Raw genomic sequence first — 17,206 nt, 5'->3', positions numbered from 1 at the left:
TTTCTCTGAAGCTGCTCTTCATTATGGTAGAAAAATAGTCCTTCCGGCCTGCCTACATACAGGTGCACCCCTTGGGTTTATCATATGCAGCAGCTTGCGTATCTTGCTGTCATCGCCTCTCCGAATGCAGAGAACAGAGTTGTTGTGTTGTTGCAGAGGGGGAACCGCTTAAAAAGCCGAAAGTGACAGCTGTAATGGATCTCAGGCTCAGAGCCCTCCACTCTGAGACAGCCCTCCACTCTGAGACAGCCCTGCTCTGCCTTACCCAGTTCTCATCCTGGAAGCTCCCCACCCTGCTCCAACCCCACACCCACACCCCTTCTCTATCTTCTGGCAGATCTCCTCTCCCAACCCCCAGCAACTGGGGCATCTCTTTTCCTTAAATTTAATCCACAAAATAATATTAGGATACCTTTTTTTCAGTTGAATTTTTTTTCATTTAATAAAACTAGATTTTTCTCTCTCTCCCACTCCTCTTACTATTGAAAACAAACAAAAGAGCAAAAACCCATCTAACAAATCTAGTCAAGTGAAACAAACTCCTGCATTGGCCATGTCTAAAAATATATTTATCTCATTCTGTAGCCTCAGTTCATCTTCTCTCTGCCAGAAGATTGGTAGCAGGTTTCATCATTAGGCCTTGGGAATCACAATCATTGCATTGATCAGAATTCTTATGGCTTTCATAGTTTTACAACATTGATATTATATAAATTGTTCTCTTGGTTTTATTCACTTCATCAGTTCATAAACTCTTCCCAGGTTTCTTTGAAATTGTCCCTTTTGTCATTTGTTATGGCACAAGAGTATTCTATTATATTCATCTGCTATAGTTTGTTTAGCCTTTCCCCAACTGATGGGCAGCTCCTTAATTTCCCAGCTCTTTGCTACTACAAAAGAGTTGCTAAAACTGTTTTCTGTGCGTATAGGTTCATTTTTTCTCTCTTTCGTATCTATGGAGTATAGGCCTAGGAGTCGCATCACTGGGACAAAGGGTTGTATGCATCATTTAATAACTTTTGGAGTCTGCTTCCAAATTGCTTTCCAGAATTGCTGGACTAATTCACAGCTCCACCAGGAGTATATTATTTTGCTCATTTTCTGCTTATATTTTTGGAATACTTTCAGTTTACATAGCACTGCTCGTACATTTTTCATTTGATCTTCACAAAACTGATGTCAACATTATAAGTATTGTTATCCTCATTTTGCAGAGAAGAAACCTGTGGCCCTGAGAGAGGCTGTGGAAGGTAGCATGACATAATGGAAAAAACCCTCAATTTCAAGTCAAAGGATCTGGGTTGAACTTTGCTGTTTTCTACCTGACCTTGGGCAAGTCATTTCCCCTCTGGGCCTCAGTTTCCTCATCTGTAAAATTAAGGGTTTAAGCTAGATGACTTTTGATGTCCTTTCCAATACTAGATCTATGATCCTATGATTTTCCTAAGGTCTCAGAACATGTTAGTGATAGGAATAACATTTGAACCCAGATCTCCTGACTCTAACTCTGGTCCTCTTTCTGTTGTACCTCGCCACTGTTACACTTTTCTCGACTATCCCTCCTGATGTGTGCTGGATTTACTTTGGGTCATTGCTAATTTAATTCGTCTCTCAAATTTGGGAGTAGTGAAGATGTGGGAAGCCTGTAATGGGCCATCTGCTTGGGATCAGACAGTTCATAGATCATATTTCTAGAATACTTTAAGGCCTACAAAGCTTTTTCTTCATAATAGCTCTGTAAAATAGGGAATTAAGATATCATTATCCTTTTTTTACAGATGAAGAAATTGAGACTCATAGAGGGGAAGTTATTTGCCCAGAGACATATGGCTAGCAAATGTGATAGTTGTGTTTTGAACCCTAATTTCTTGACCCTAAATCCCTTCCTTTTTTCATGTGGATCAGAAAATGCTTTGGACAAAACAAGGATTTGGAGAGCTGTCATATGACGAAGGGATTAATCTTTTTCTGTTTGACTCCAAAAGGCAGAACTGGAAGCAAAGGGTGGAAATTACAGAGGGAAAGACATAGGCTTGGTATAGAGAAAAAAATTTCCTCATAATTAGAACTATCCCAAATAAACTGGGTTATCCAGAGTGTTGGGTTTTCCCTTAGTATGTCTTCAAACAGAGACTAGATGTCTTCTTGTCTTGAATGTTCTATAGTTTAGTCATGATAGGATCTCAGAGGTCCCTTCCCACTCTTGGATTCTATGAGGATAGGGAAAAAAACCCAGTTGAGTGGTCTGTGTCTTTGTTCTCCAGAGCTATAGCCTTTTTGTACTATTTATTTCATGTATGAGTCGTGTTGGGTTATAAGTAGATACAACAATGAACAAGCTATAGCCCTTGCCTTCCAAGAGCTTATAGTTGAGTAATTTTGATGTGGTCATTTTGAATGCCTATAAAGAATAATTTCAATTTTTTTTTAAATTTAAGAAAAAAAAATCCAACATTTCTACTGAAATTATTTTCAGTTTTTCCATAAAACTTCTGGTGATTGTCTTACTCCTGCGGCTATTTTCTGAGCCCCTAAAACACTTATTATATATACCTCTTTTGCTACCTACTGTGTGGATAGAGTTCTAGGCCTGGAGTCAGGAAGACCTGAGGTCAAATCTAGCCTTATGCAATGGCTGTATGACTTTGGGCAAATCACTTAGCCACTGTTTGCCTCAGTTTCCTCATCTGTAATATGGAGATAAAAATAACATCCATCTCCCAGGGTTGATGTGAGGATCAAATGACATAATATTATAAAGCACTTAGCTTGGTGTAGTGCTTGGTACATAGTATGTAATACATAAATGTTAGCAGTAGCAATATGCAGTTTTATATATATTTTGCCCCCCTTGCTAAACTGTAAGCTTTCTGATAGGAAAGACATAATCTTAATATATTTGGGGCCTACCACCTAGCAGGCATTTTGGGTTGAGTTATGTAGGCTATCAGTGCTAGAAAGATAGCTGAGTTTGGATTAAGAGGGCCCAATAGAGGTCAGTAACTTGAGTAAGATTTCATTGACTCTAGAGCTAGTTAGAGTGCTTGTGGATTATTTAGTCCAGTCCCTCTCAGTTTAAAGTTGAGAAAATCGAGACTCGGATAATGGAAGGGACTTGCCCAAGGTCATTCAGCTGGATAGTGGCAGAACCAGGGTAAGAGTCCAGATTTCCTAACTCCCAGTCCTAGCTCCACCAGAAGTTGCTTGTTGAAGATGACAGTGATGATCAAAGCTGCTTCTCCTTTGGCAAAGATGAGGTACTGGAAAGTTTCCACGCTTGAATGGGCCTATTTTCTGAGCAGTTTTTGAGCCAAAGCAGCCTCATGATTAACAAACAAAACCAGGCATTGTCTCTCTCCTCTCCTCTCTCAAGTCTATTGGAAAAAAACAACCGGAGCAATTTCGCTCAAACTTTTCCAAAATGAATTTATTCTTGGACAGTCAGCAAGCATTCCAACATGAGCTTTCCGGCCCAGTTCTGGATGCCGGCCTGCAGCAGGAATTAATAACCGAGCGATCATTTACAGCCAGAACATGTACACTGATGGAGATACAGAATCCAGGGGTGATGAGTTATGCTGTGCATTGTCGATATCAATTTAATAATCAATATTGCCAGGGAAATTTCAAGTATTTAACAAATTGTTTGCTAACACATTTCCATAGCAACAGCATCTCTTAGTTTCCTTCAGGGCAGGTTCCTTGAGAATCTTTCCAGAGCCCCTGCAGTGCGGATGAACATGATGAGGTAGGGGAAGCTTGCCACCATTTCTATTAGAACAAATGGCAGAGTTTAAATGTTATTCTGGGGAATTAATGCGAGAAAAAATAATCCTGGTGTTTCAGTTCTCTGATCAAGATTTCAAGCTCCAAAGAAACTAGATTAATTTCAATTTCAAAACAAGCTTTCTTAAAGTGACTACATGTATGTTAGCCTAATGCTAAGAACTGAAGATACAAAGATACAAAGTTGAGACAGAATGCAGTCCTTGCCTTCAAGTAACTTATATTCTATTAAGTGAGAAATGACATACACAAAGCTAATAATAATATGAGGTAGGATGTGATAAGGACCAAGGAGAATGGCTTTAGAAAATTTTTAGGAAGGAGAGAATACTTTGTGCTAAGGATAGGGCAGGATGTGAGGAGTTCTTGGAGGAGGTGACATCTGAATTGATCCTTGAAGGGAGATAAAGATCCTAACAGGTAAAGATGGTGAGGAAGTATATTTAAGACATGAGGGATGGCCTTGAGAATGCATAGAAGTAGGAAATGGCAGAGGCAGAAGACTTTTGAGAGTCCATTGGACTGCAAGGATATCAAATCAGGCAGTATTTAAAGGAGTTAATCCAGACTATTCACTGCAAAGGTCAATTGCTGAAGCTGAAGTTTAAATACTTTAGCCACATAATGAGAAAACTGGACTCAATGGAAAAGACCCTGATATTGGGAAAGATTGAAGGCAAAAGGAGAAGGGGACAGCAGAGGATGATGGAGAGAGAGTGTCATGGAAACAATAAACATTGGAAAGACTTCGGTAGATAGTGGAGGACAGAAGGGCCTGGAGTGAGTGCTATGGTCTAGGGTCACAGAGAGTCGGACATGACTGAATGACTGAACAACAAACATATTCCGCCATTTCCTGTTGTCATTGTTGTTTAGTTGTTCAGTCACGTCTGACTCTTCATGACCCCACGGATCATAGCACACCAGGGGAGCAATATGAAATAAGGCTGAAAATATAAGGTTAAGGACAGATTATTTCAACATTGCAAGGGACCCTAGCAGCCATCTAATCCAATGTATCCCTGAAAAAAGTGTCTTTTCTAAAATATTCCCTAAAAGTAGTCCTCTAGCCTTTAACTGAAGACCTCCAATGAGGTCACTGAAGGTTTTTGAGCAGGGGAATGGATTGGTTGGGTCTAGGCATAGAAATATTATTTTAGCAGCTATTCCAATGATAGGTTGAAGATGGAAATACTGGATTCTGGGATACCAGTTAGGAGGCTATTATAGGAGTGTAGCCTTCTAAGGAAGATAATTAAACTAGGGTAGTGGTGAGATATGTGGAAATAAAAGAGGGAACAGGTGCTGGTTCCTCTACAGTATTAAAAGTTCACAGACTTTTAGATTTGGAGGGAACTTAACAGTGAACCTCATCAATCTCCCTCATTTTACGGAGGAAGAAGTTAAGGTCTGGAGAGTGGAGTTCATTTGGCCAAAGAATTACAGTGAATTAATGGCTGAACTGGGACTAGAATCCAGGGCTGTTTCTACTCTTAATTCCTTGAAAGCAGGAATTGATTGATTGATTGATTCATTCATTTATCCAAACATCCATTTAGTTATTTTATCAATCTGTTTATTCAGTCACTCATCCATTTATTTATTTATTTGTTTGTTTGTTTATTTATTTATTTGCTTTTCTTTTTATCCCTTTAGTTTAGTAGTGTTCCTGGCACATAAACCCTAAAGAAATGCTTCTTGACTTGATTTAGCTGTACTATTTTTGACTCCTTTAGCTACTCTATTTTTCTTCCCTCTATCTTTTCTTCTCAGAAACTCAGCATTAGTTTAGTAAGGGGGTACATTCACCAAAAATTCAACCCATTTTGCCTGAGTCTCTATGATGGCCCCTAAAAGGAAGACAGAAAAGAATAAGACAACCCCTGCCCTACTCATGGTCTAGACAGAGTGACCTTTATTTCCATTCAAATCTTAAAGGATTTATTAAAAAACACTAAAAGTTCTTGGAGCAACTTGGCTAGTGTTTGACTAAGCACCATTTAATTCTTAGTACTGTCATTCATGTGCCTTACTGAGTAAGGTTTGTTTTTTTTTAATATTGGTACCATTTATTTCTGGTTCCAGATTTTTTTTTAAAGCCATGGATATCCAGTAGTTCTTCTGTGATCTCAGAGCTGTGTTGGTTTTATTTTAAAATTTTCTATACATAAGGCTTTTGGATTGCTTCTCCATATTGATTCCTTATTTGAAATAGACACTCTTGACGTGAGCAGAACCAGGAGAACATTGTACACAGTAACAGCAACATTGTGTGATGACCAGCTTTGATAGACTTAGCTCTTCTCAACAATACAGTGATCTAAGACAATTCCAAAAGACTCATGATGGAAAAAGCTATCCACATCCAGAGAAAGAACTATGGAGTCTGAATACAGATAGAAGCCTGCTATTTTCTCTCTCTCTTTTTTTTCTTGTGGTTTTTCCCTTTTGTTTTGATTCTTCTTTCACAATATGGCTGACGTGGAAATATGTTTAATATAATTGTACATATATAGCCTATATTAGATTGCTTGCCATCTTGGGGAAGGGAAAAGAGGAGGGGGGAGAAAAAATTTGGAACTCAAAATCTTATAAAAGTGAATATTGAAAACTATATTTACGTGTAATTGGAAAAAATAAAATACTATTAAGTGGGAAAAAAAACACAAAAAGTAATAGACACTCTTGAATCTATGCTTGATTATAAAACTGTCCATGAGAATTCAGTTCAATTCAGAATTCAGCAAACATTTATCTTGAGCCTACTATGTGCCAGTCCTTGGGTTAGGTTCTGAGGATACAAAGTCATTGATCACAAGAACTTATATTCTGTAAAGGATAAGCTACTTATATACAAGAAGGGACATAATAACAATTGGGGGGGTAGTCAGGAAAGATTGTGCATAGTGGGTGGCACTAGATCTGAGACTTGAATGGAATAGAGAATTCCAAGAGGAGGAAGAGAAAAAGAAGGAGAAAAGAGAGTATTCCAGGCATATCCCATTAAATTTTTCCCTTTTATTTTTCTTTCTTTGTGATGCCTGCAAGGTAGCCAAAGAGGGCATCTTCACATCTTGAGGAGGGCCAACTTGCCCCGTGATTCAGGGGAACCAATTTCTTTAAAAAAAGTTTAATTATTTCTCAGTTTATATTTATTTATTTTCTCTCCTCTCCCCTCCTTAGAAAAGAAGCAAACAAAAAAAAACCCCAACAACAAAAAGAACAACAAAACCTTTGTAACAAATATAGGTAGTCAATCAAAACAAATTCCTGCATTGGTCATATCCAAAAAAATATGTCTCATTCTGTATCCTGAGTTCCATCATGACCTCTCTATCAGGAAGTGGGTAGAATGCTTTGTCATCAGTCTTCTCACATCATGGTTGGTCATTTAATTGGTGAGTTCTTATGGCTTTCAAAGCTGTTCATTTTTGCTATAGTATTGTTGGCTTTGTATAAAGTATTTTCCTGGTTTTTGCTCACTTCACTCTGCATCAGTTCATATACTCACATTGCATTAGTATTCTATTACCTGCATGTACCATAGAGTATTCAACCATCTTCCAGTTGAAGATGACCTTCTTAGTACCAAGGAGACCAATTTCATTTTAGTATAAAGGACTTCCTAAGAATGAGAGATGTCTCTCAATAGCCTGGGTTGATTCTTGAGACAGAACTATCCTTAGAAAGGTTAAGGTAGAGGGTAGACGACCACTTGTCAAGGACTTTGTAGAGTGGATTCTTGAGAAGAGTTTGGACTCAGCAATTTCTAAGACACTACATGAGACTCTGGTTCTATTATTCAGCATTTTAGGCATGAAACAATGCCCTGAGGAGGTGGAAAGATAATGGAAAGAGTTGGGAGGGGAAGGAGGAACATACCAATCATGTAGAATCCAATAGAAGGTAAGTCCCTTGAAGGCAGGAACTATTATATTTATATCTGAGTCTCCAGCACCTAGCACAGTGCCTGACCCTTAACATAAGTTTTAATAAATCCTTCTTAAAAGGAATGAATGAATTAGTGCTTTAGTGTAGTGACAGCAGTGTTGAGTGGACATAGCTGTAGAGGGGATCTTTTTACTGCTCTTAAAAGCACATTCAGCATCCCTGTCCCGGGGGTTTGCTTCATTATGTTTGAATCACAAACACTGTTTAGCATCATAGATACAGGCAAGTTATAGCTTCATCTGTAAACTGACAAAGAATCACTACAACTGGCCTCAGGGTCCTGGTAAATAGTCCCTTGAAAGGCAGCCAAAGGCTGTGATCACCCTTCCCTCTGGGCCTCCTTAGTTCCACGGAGCCTAATCCTTAGAATTTATTATTGCTATTATTTTATTAGCTGCTGACAGAGAAGAAAAGGGAAGAGAGGGAGGAAACGAATAAATGTAAAAATATGAACATGTGTGGCTGTGAAAGGACTGATGGGTTTCATGTATATCATAACAACAACAACTGACATTTATATAGTGTTTTAAGGTTTTCAAAGTGCTTTACATACATAATGTAATTTTCTCCTCACAACTACTCAGTGAAGTGGATGCTATTATTAGCCTCATTTTACAGCTCAGAATACTGAGGCAGACAGCATTTAAGTGATTTGCCTAGGGTCACACAGATAGAAAGTGGCAGAATTCTAGCTCAAGTCTCCTTGACTCTAAGGGGATTTTCATCCACTGCAGAGATGTTGACCTCCTAACCACTAGGCTGAAAGGGACCCACAAAACTCCCAAGCAGGTCTGAACCAGATCAAAATGCCATTGGGAAATGTTTAACAAAATAAATGCAAATATATAAACACATACATGGATAATATTAATTTGTGGTTTTCTAAGTCAATATGTAGCCCATAGGGATCTGTTTCTATTAGAATTTGATACCACTGCACTATATCATGTAGTTTGTATATGGGTATGGATATATTTGTATGTGCATTGTGCATACATAGGTGTGTATATGTGTGTGTCTGTATATATATGTATATATACACACATGTGTGTGTATATCTATATCTATATCATGCACACAGATATCTATGAAAGCCTGCTACTATTACTCTGAGACTCTGGTAAGTGTGTCAGCTAAGTAACTTCAGCCTTGTGATCTTCTTTGAAGACATGGGTTCTAATAGCAGCTTCTTTACCTAGTCTGGCATTCACAGATCTTAATACTCAATGTATCATCAGATTTTTGCCTCTGCCCCATCTATTAGCCTGCCAAGGATCTACCTCATCATTTACATATTTTGATCAATCTAGGGTTCAGTACCCAGACCTGAAATCTTGCAGGAAAAATAAGACATGGAAACAGATAATTCTATTATCAAATAAGGTGGAATCAGTATGTAGTGGAGATACAAAGTACTATATGAGGTTTGAGGGAAGAAAAATCCTTTACTGCTGGGAGAACAGGGAAGGTTTCTTGGAGGAGGTACCTTTTTTTTCTTTTTAAAATGTTTTATTGATTCTCTTTTTTATATTACTTTCATTTTCTGATGACTCTGCTCTCTCCTCATAGAACTCACTTTTTTTTTAAAAAAACAATTAAGTATAAAAGCAAAAGAAAATAATTGAATGCCCATGTATGAAAATATATGCCTCATGCCTGTTGGCCACCACCACCTCTCTTTAAAGTAAAAGCAGGCTTCGTGAGTCCTTTACGAGCATTGGTTGTTCACTTCATTGATTAGAGTTCTGAGGCCCGTTTTGTGGTTATTACTATATTGTTTTTCTGGTTCTCCAGGAGACAGAATTTAAGCTACATCTTGAAGAAGTGGTAGAATTTTAATTGAAATTTTGTTTCAGTTAGAAATTTAATTTTAATTGATAGAGATATGGATGGAGGATTCAAGCAAAACAAAGCCACCAAGATAAGCCTTTGCTTATAAGATAGATGTGGGGATATACTGGTGTTATTCAGGGAATGATGTATTGTCCCACTTGAGTGGTGTTAGGTGCAGTTGATGAAGATCAGGCTTCAGAGCCAGGAAAACATGGATTCTAGTCCGCCTTTGACACAGACCAGTTGGGTTACCCTAGAAAGTCACTTAACCTTTCAGTGACTTAGACAAATCTCTAAGAGCAAGAGTTGCAATGAAGATATCAGCTTGCAATGGTAGAGAGAGTCTCCACCTGAGAATGCTCTATCCAGGGTTGGGGAACCTGCAGTCCTCTAGGTTCTCAAGTGTGGCCCTTTGACTGAATCCAAACTTCACAGAACAGATTAGTAAATTACTAATGAAATCATAGGTCCATTCTCTGTCACCTATTTTATCCCATTTGGGTAGAGCATCAAGTATGTTGGCATCATATTGTGGAGGGCAGAACTCAGATTAGGCATTTTTCTCCCTCTCTACCTATAGCACCTTGCTCAAGGCCTATGAACATTCTGTCCTTTTTCTTCTTCCACATGGCTGTAGAAATTAATTTTCTACTTTAGAGATTTGAATATACTATCCCCCTGCTCAAAAATATTCAGTGACAATCTGTTCCTTCTAGGGTAAGATATAAACTCCTTAGTCTGGCATTTAAAGCCTTCTGGTTCTAATCTACCTTTTCTAGCTTTAATATCACCTTAGTCCTGTTTATACTTTCCATGTCCATGCTACTGGCTCTTTTTCATATTGACCTGTTCCTTCTTGTTTCTGTAGGCTGCCCCTCACATGTGAAATAAATTCCATCCTCATCTCTATCAATTAAAATCCTTCTTTTCCTTCTTGACTTAGCTCAGTTGTCAAACACTCCATTAAAGCCTTTCCACAGATCTTATAGCTAAAATATTCTTTTCTTCCTAGAACTTCCTAGTTCTAGAGTCTATTGTCTGGATCTCTCCTCTGCCCTAAATGCGTTTCTTTGTTGTATATTTATCTGTGTTTGTGTTGTTTCCTTTCTAATAGAATGTTACCTTTTTGAAGTTAGGGACTAAATTGTTTTAAATGTTTATATCCCTTGTGCTTAACATGATAAACTGCACATAGTAGGTGTTTTTTCAGTTTGAGTTTTTGGGTCCTCAACAAAGATTGAAAATTGTGTCTTGGTCATACCCAATATGATAAAAATTATAATATTACCAAAGTTAAAGATTTAATGTTGTTCCAAAATGCAAAGAGAAGACAAGAAGCTAGATAATAAGAAAATTCACTTGAAAGAACAGAAGATCTAGAATGTGAAGGGAAATAATGAGGGGAAAAGATATGAATGAAGGGGAACTCATACGTCCAGACCTCACACTATATTTTTAAATGCCAATATTCAAAACCATTCTGTACTGGTTAAAAAACAGAAAAGTAGATTAGTGGAATGGACCAGACAAGGAAGAGAGAATCAGAAATAATTGAACTCAGGAACCAACCTAGTGTTTGATTAACCTGAAAACATAAATTATGTAGGAAAGAACTCCTTATTTGTTAAGAACAGCTAAGAAAAACTGTGTGGAACTGTGAATTCTGTATGCATGGATTCACTTTCTGGCTTATCTTTTCAGGGGACTTGGCCTCTACAGAGTGATATGAGGGGATAGGTTTAGTATAAATTTTGCTACTTTATTTCAAATACATGTAAGTATCTGTATCTGAAATGTCATTAACATCCTCTTCAATCATTAAAATAAAGATGTATGCTTCTTCATTATTGTTGGGGAAAAAAGTACTAGGAAAATTGGTAGGCAGTGTGGCAGAAATTAGGCTTGAACTAACATCATCCTAAACCATAATTTGCAATAAATTTAAAATGAGTACACAATGTGAATAGTAAAGATTATACCATAATAAAAGAGGAGAAAAAGATTATATACTTTTCACAACTATGAGTAGGAGATGAATTCTTAACCAAACAAAAGATGAAGTAAATAAAAAAGATAAAATAGATAATTTTGACTACATGAAATTACAAGGCTTTTGTACAGAAAGATTAATACACATAAGTTAAGGGAAATGGTTGAACGGTCTTTGTATAAGATATCTCTGATAAAGATCTAGTATCCAAGATATATTGACAACTAACAGAAATATATAAGCTCCAAACTATTCCCTAAATAATCAAAGGATGTGAATGATCTTTAAAAGAAGAATTACTTTCCCAATTGATAAATAATCAAAGGATATGAACAGGCATTTTTCAGAATAGAAGATCAAAGCTATGAAGCCACAGAAAAAAAATGTTTAAGTAACTGTTGATCAGAGAAATGCACATCAAAACAACTCTGAGGTATTAGCTCATAGCTATCAGAAATGACACATGCTTGTGGAATTGTGAACTAGTCCAACCATTTTGGAGAACAGTTTGGAGCTGTGCTCAAAAGCTATAAAACTGTGTATCCCCTTTGACCCAGCAATACCACTGCTAGCTCTATATCCCAAAGAGATCACAGAAAAAGGAAAAGGATTTATATTTATTGCAGCTCTTTTTGTGGTGGCAAAGAATTGAAAATTGAAGGATGCCTATTAATGGAGAATGACTGAACAAATTGTGGTATATGTTGTGATTATTATATACTATTGTGCTGTAAGAAATTACATGGGGGATGGTTTCAGAAAAACCTAGGATAACATTTATGAATTGATGCAAAGTGAAGCAAGCAGAACCAGGAGATCATTGTACACAGTAACAACAATGTTGTAATGACGATCAATTGTGAAAGACTTAGCTACTCTGATCAATACAATGATCTCATACAATTCAGAAGGACTCTTGATGAAAAATGCTATCTACTTCTAGAGAAAACTGATGAATTCTGAGTGCAAATTGAAATATACTTTCTCACTTTATTTTTCTTGCTTTTTTGTGACATGGCTAACATAGAAATGTTTTGCATGATTTTACATGTATAATTGATATCATATCGCTTGCCATCGGTAGGGAAGAAGATGGAGGGAGGGAGAGGATTTGGAATTCAAAATTTAAAAAAAAGAATGCTAAAAATAAGTTTAAAAAACAATTGCAAACTTTTAACAATTACATGAAAGAATGCTCCAAATCACTAATAATAAGAGAAATGTAAATCAAAACAACCCCAAGTTTTCGCCTCATAGTCAGCAAATTAGCCAAATGACAAAAGATGGGAATAGTCAATGTTGGAGGGGGTTATAGAAAAACAGATATACTAATATATTGTTGGCAGAGCTATGAATTATCATAACCATTTTGGGCAACAATTTGGAAACATGTTTATAAGGAGACTAAGATACCCATACTCTCTGATCCAGAGATTCCACCAGAAGACATAGACCCCAAGGAGATCATTGATAAAAAGCTTCTATGTATGTTTATATTTTAATATATTTCATATATATGTAAATATTTATATGTATATATATAAATGTGTGTATACATACACATAAGTATATATACATATATGAGAAAAGTTTTTTAATAGCACTTTGTGGTAGCAAAGGACTTGAAACAAAGATGCCCATTGTTTGGGGAAATAGCTAAACAAATTGTGGCACATGATAGTAATGGAATATCATTGTGCTTTTAAAAATGTTGAGCATGTTAGATACGGAGAAATATGGAAAGACTTGTAAGAATTGATGCAAAGTAAGGTAAGCAGAACTAGGAAAACAGTATATACAATGACCGTCACAATGTAAATGGAAAGAATAAGCACAAACCCAAACTGAATGCTAAAATTACCAAGAGCAAACTTGGTCATAAAAGAAGAGATGTGAGAAAACACCTTCCAATGCTTCTTTGCAGAGGTGTAGGGTTCATGAATGTGGAATAGTGCACAGAATCAGATTTTTTTGTATATTTTGATGAATTTTACTGAACCTTTCCTTTTTTCTTTCTTTATTTTGCTTGGAAGAGATGACTGTGGGACACGGAGAAGAGGAATACAGGGAAAATTTAGGCAACGTGAAACCAAGATAATAGCAAAATATATTTAAAAAAAGAAAACTATATATTGCACTATAATATACCCACTGTATATAATATTCCTCTGAAAGCTTTGAGTCAAGTAAGGTGAAGAAACATTTGTTAGGTACCTATTATGGGCTAAGCACTGCGCTAATCACTGACGATACAAAGAAAAGCAAAAAACCAATCCCTGCTCTCAAAAAACTCACAGTTTAATGGGGAAAACAACATGTAAACAACTATGTATCAACAGGATATGTACAGAATAAATTGGAGGTGATCTCATAAAGATTAGAGAGGACTTTGAAAGGCTTCCTGTAGAAGGTAGGATTTTAGCTGAGACTTGAGGGGAAGCCAAGAGGTAGAAAACAAGGAGGGGGAGAGTTTTAGAAATCAAGGACAACCAGTAAAAATGCCTGGCTTCACAAAGTGGAATATTGTGTAAGGAACAGCAAGGAGGCCAGAGTCCCCGAGTTGCAGATTTCTTGGAGGGGGAAACTCTCTCGGCTACGAAGAGTAGGATTATCTGGCATTAAAAATGTGTATTTATTAAGAAGTCATATTCAAAAAGCGTGCTCTTTGGTAGTCTTTTGCATGTTGCATCCTAGGTGGCTGCTTTTTGTGCTTACTTCTCTTTCTACTCCTGCTGGGGCTATTTTCAAGCCAGTCTTGGAGGTTTAGCCTTCCTGTGGTGGGCCAGAAGGACTCATTGAGGGTATTGAAATAGCAGCAGAGTGGTGTGATCAAACTTGTGCTCTAGGAAGGCTGTTTTTCTTCACAATGAAGAAAAGTGCTTGGGTATGGAATAAGACTTGGGTTTAACTCCTACTTCTTCCACTTTCTAAATATGTTTGACCAAATCTCTTGACCTCTTCAGACCTATGTTTACTCATTTGTAAAAAGAGATCACTGGATTACAGAATTTCTAAGGTACTTTTGTCTGTAAATACTTGGATTCTAAGGTGACTTTTGTAGCTTGTGTAAGAGAGTTGGAGAAGTAAGACCAGAGGTCAGGAGAATCCTGTATGAGTCCTTTTATTTGTACATATTAAAGGCATTCATTGAGAAAGAAACACTAGGCTAGAGGGAAAAAGCATATTCATCCATTCAGTCAGTCTTCATTCAACAGAAATCTATTATTATATGCAGAGCACTGTGCTTAAGCTGGGGGCCATATATTGTTTAAGTAAGACTAGGTTCGTGCTTTCTTGGAGCTCATGGGCTTGACTTTTTTCTTCTTACCTTTCCTTTATTTTTCATTCTTAATAAGAGAGTCAGGATTCAGAGTAGAAGACAAAAAATGTTCCCCTGCAGGCATCCACATGAATCCTGGATTCTTTCTCTTTTTTTCTGTTGCCACACACTGGGCTTCTGGGGGTGGGGAACTGCTCAGGGATGGCAGATGTTGGTTCAAATTTTTATCAGGTTTTTGATAATTAAAACTCCAAGATCTTCAGAAAGTCGAGTTACAACAAATTTCAGTAGCAGATGTTAAATTGGGGCGGAGTGGGGGGAGTGGACCTAGGGAACAGAAGCCCTTATGAAAGGAACTCATGTTAAGATCAAGCCCGTCGACTCGTGAGTGAACAAATTTCCTTGGCCAGCTCCCAGGTTGCTTCTTGGTAAAGAGAGCCCTCGCTCCCCAGCTCCAGGTGTTTTCTTTCCTTTGAGATTCCGGGCTCCATACCAGCATTTGGAGAACTGCTTCACCTGGGTGACTTCAGCCCTCTTCTGCCAGGAGCAAAGGAGATGGAAATGATAGGTATATTTCTGTAGTGCTTCATCACTAAGGTGCCCTTTTTCATACATTATGTTATAGGATTCCAGGGAGTGAGTGTGGTGTGGTAGATAGAAAGCTAGACCTGGAATCAGGAAAAGCTGGATTTGATCCCTGCCTTAGGAAATTGCTGCTCGTGTGACTTGGGACTTAACCTATCTAGACCTCAGTTTTCTTATTTGTAGGATGAGAGGGTTTGACTTGATGACTTCTGAGGTCTCTTCTGACCTAAATCTCTGATGTTATGATCCCTTGAAATAGACAGTACAATATGATCCTACAATCTTATGATTCTTGTACTGCCCCAGTCATCTGATATTTTGGTTCTAGCTTTCAAGCATTCCTGAGGACTGACAGGCTGGAGCATACACATGATTGGTCTGCTGCCAGATAAAGGTAGATAGAGCAAAGTTAGCTGTCTTCAGATGGCCAGAAAGAATCATATCGGTTCTTTCCTTGTCCTTCTGTACCTCTTGATTCTGAAACTTAGGGATGCCAATGTTGGCAGATGTTTGCTCCCCAGAGATAGGGATTTCTATTAGGGTTATGGACCCACCTTGGAAGGGAGTATTAGTGTTTGTTTTTTTTTTTTACTTAAATGGGATTTCTAGGCAAAGGACCATGTGGGTAGGTGATCTAGCTTAAACTCAGTTGGACCCAAATGGTGAGATTAGAGCTAGTTTAGGTGTGAAAGAATTCACTTAGACTTTCTCTGTAGCCATTGGTAATGAGTTCAGGGTGTACTCCAAGAATGTTGGGGTGCTACCTGAAATGATGACGAGCATGTGGGTCCTAGTGTCCTGAAAGACTTCATTTGGACAATCTGCAAGTTAAAGAAAGGCATTTATTGGGGTGATGCACCCAAGTGGGTCTACTCCCTGTAAGGCAGAGCCCCAGTGGACTCTTCTCCGCATGGGAGGCAGAGCATAGGCCTCAGGCCCTGCTTCCCTAAGGGACTAGAGTGGCCCCTGCTTTTCATAGGAGGCAAAGGTGGTTAGCCAGGTCGAAGGTATGGTTTAAATACAGTTTTATGGAATAGGGAGAAGGGATTAAGAGAATGGGAGGGACAAGCATGGCTCCAAAATGCCTGGGATATCAGGTAGTTTGGAGGTGATAAGCAAAGAGAACAGAAAAGGGGAGGGGAGGAGTTGTTCTGGAATTGAGGGTGCTTTGTGAAAGCACACGGGTAAGTCCATGGCAGGGGCTTCAATACATAGTCTTCTTTGATCACTTTTCTGGATGGTCACATCCTGCGTCTTATCTCCTATCTCACATCCTGCTTGCTCCGTCTGCCTCAAGCACTCTTTTCTACTTCATCAGTATTTACCTTGCAAAGTGTTTACTCCATCAAAGGACCAGATATCAACCTTATTCCTTGTATGGGGGCGATAACATGCAAGAGTCAGAAAATTTGTAATGAAAGAGTTCTGAACTGGGAGTCCAGGAACTTGTTTTTAAAAAATATCTTGGTAATCATATTTTAGTACAGTAGGTTTCCTTTGTAATCTTATGTACTTTGTTTTGTACATTTAAAAACATTATTCTGAGGATTCCAGAGGTTTCACCAGACTGCCAAAGGCATCCACAGCACTCCAAAAGGCTGAGAATCCTTGTTATAATGGTTCCCAGTCTGAACCTACTCCAGTACTTAGATAGCATTAAGCCTTATCTCCATTTTGAAGAGGAACTGAGGGTTAGAAGGGGGAAATGACTACTAATCTAATCTCTTTCCTTTCCATCTCTGTCTCCTTAGTGCCTAGGGGCCAGTCTTTGATATGTGCTT

Source organism: Vombatus ursinus, unplaced genomic scaffold, assembly GCF_900497805.2.
Source record: "Vombatus ursinus unplaced genomic scaffold, bare-nosed wombat genome assembly UNPS02014785.1, whole genome shotgun sequence".
Classification (NCBI taxonomy): domain Eukaryota; kingdom Metazoa; phylum Chordata; class Mammalia; order Diprotodontia; family Vombatidae; genus Vombatus; species Vombatus ursinus.
Note: the sequence above shows the minus strand (reverse complement) of the source record.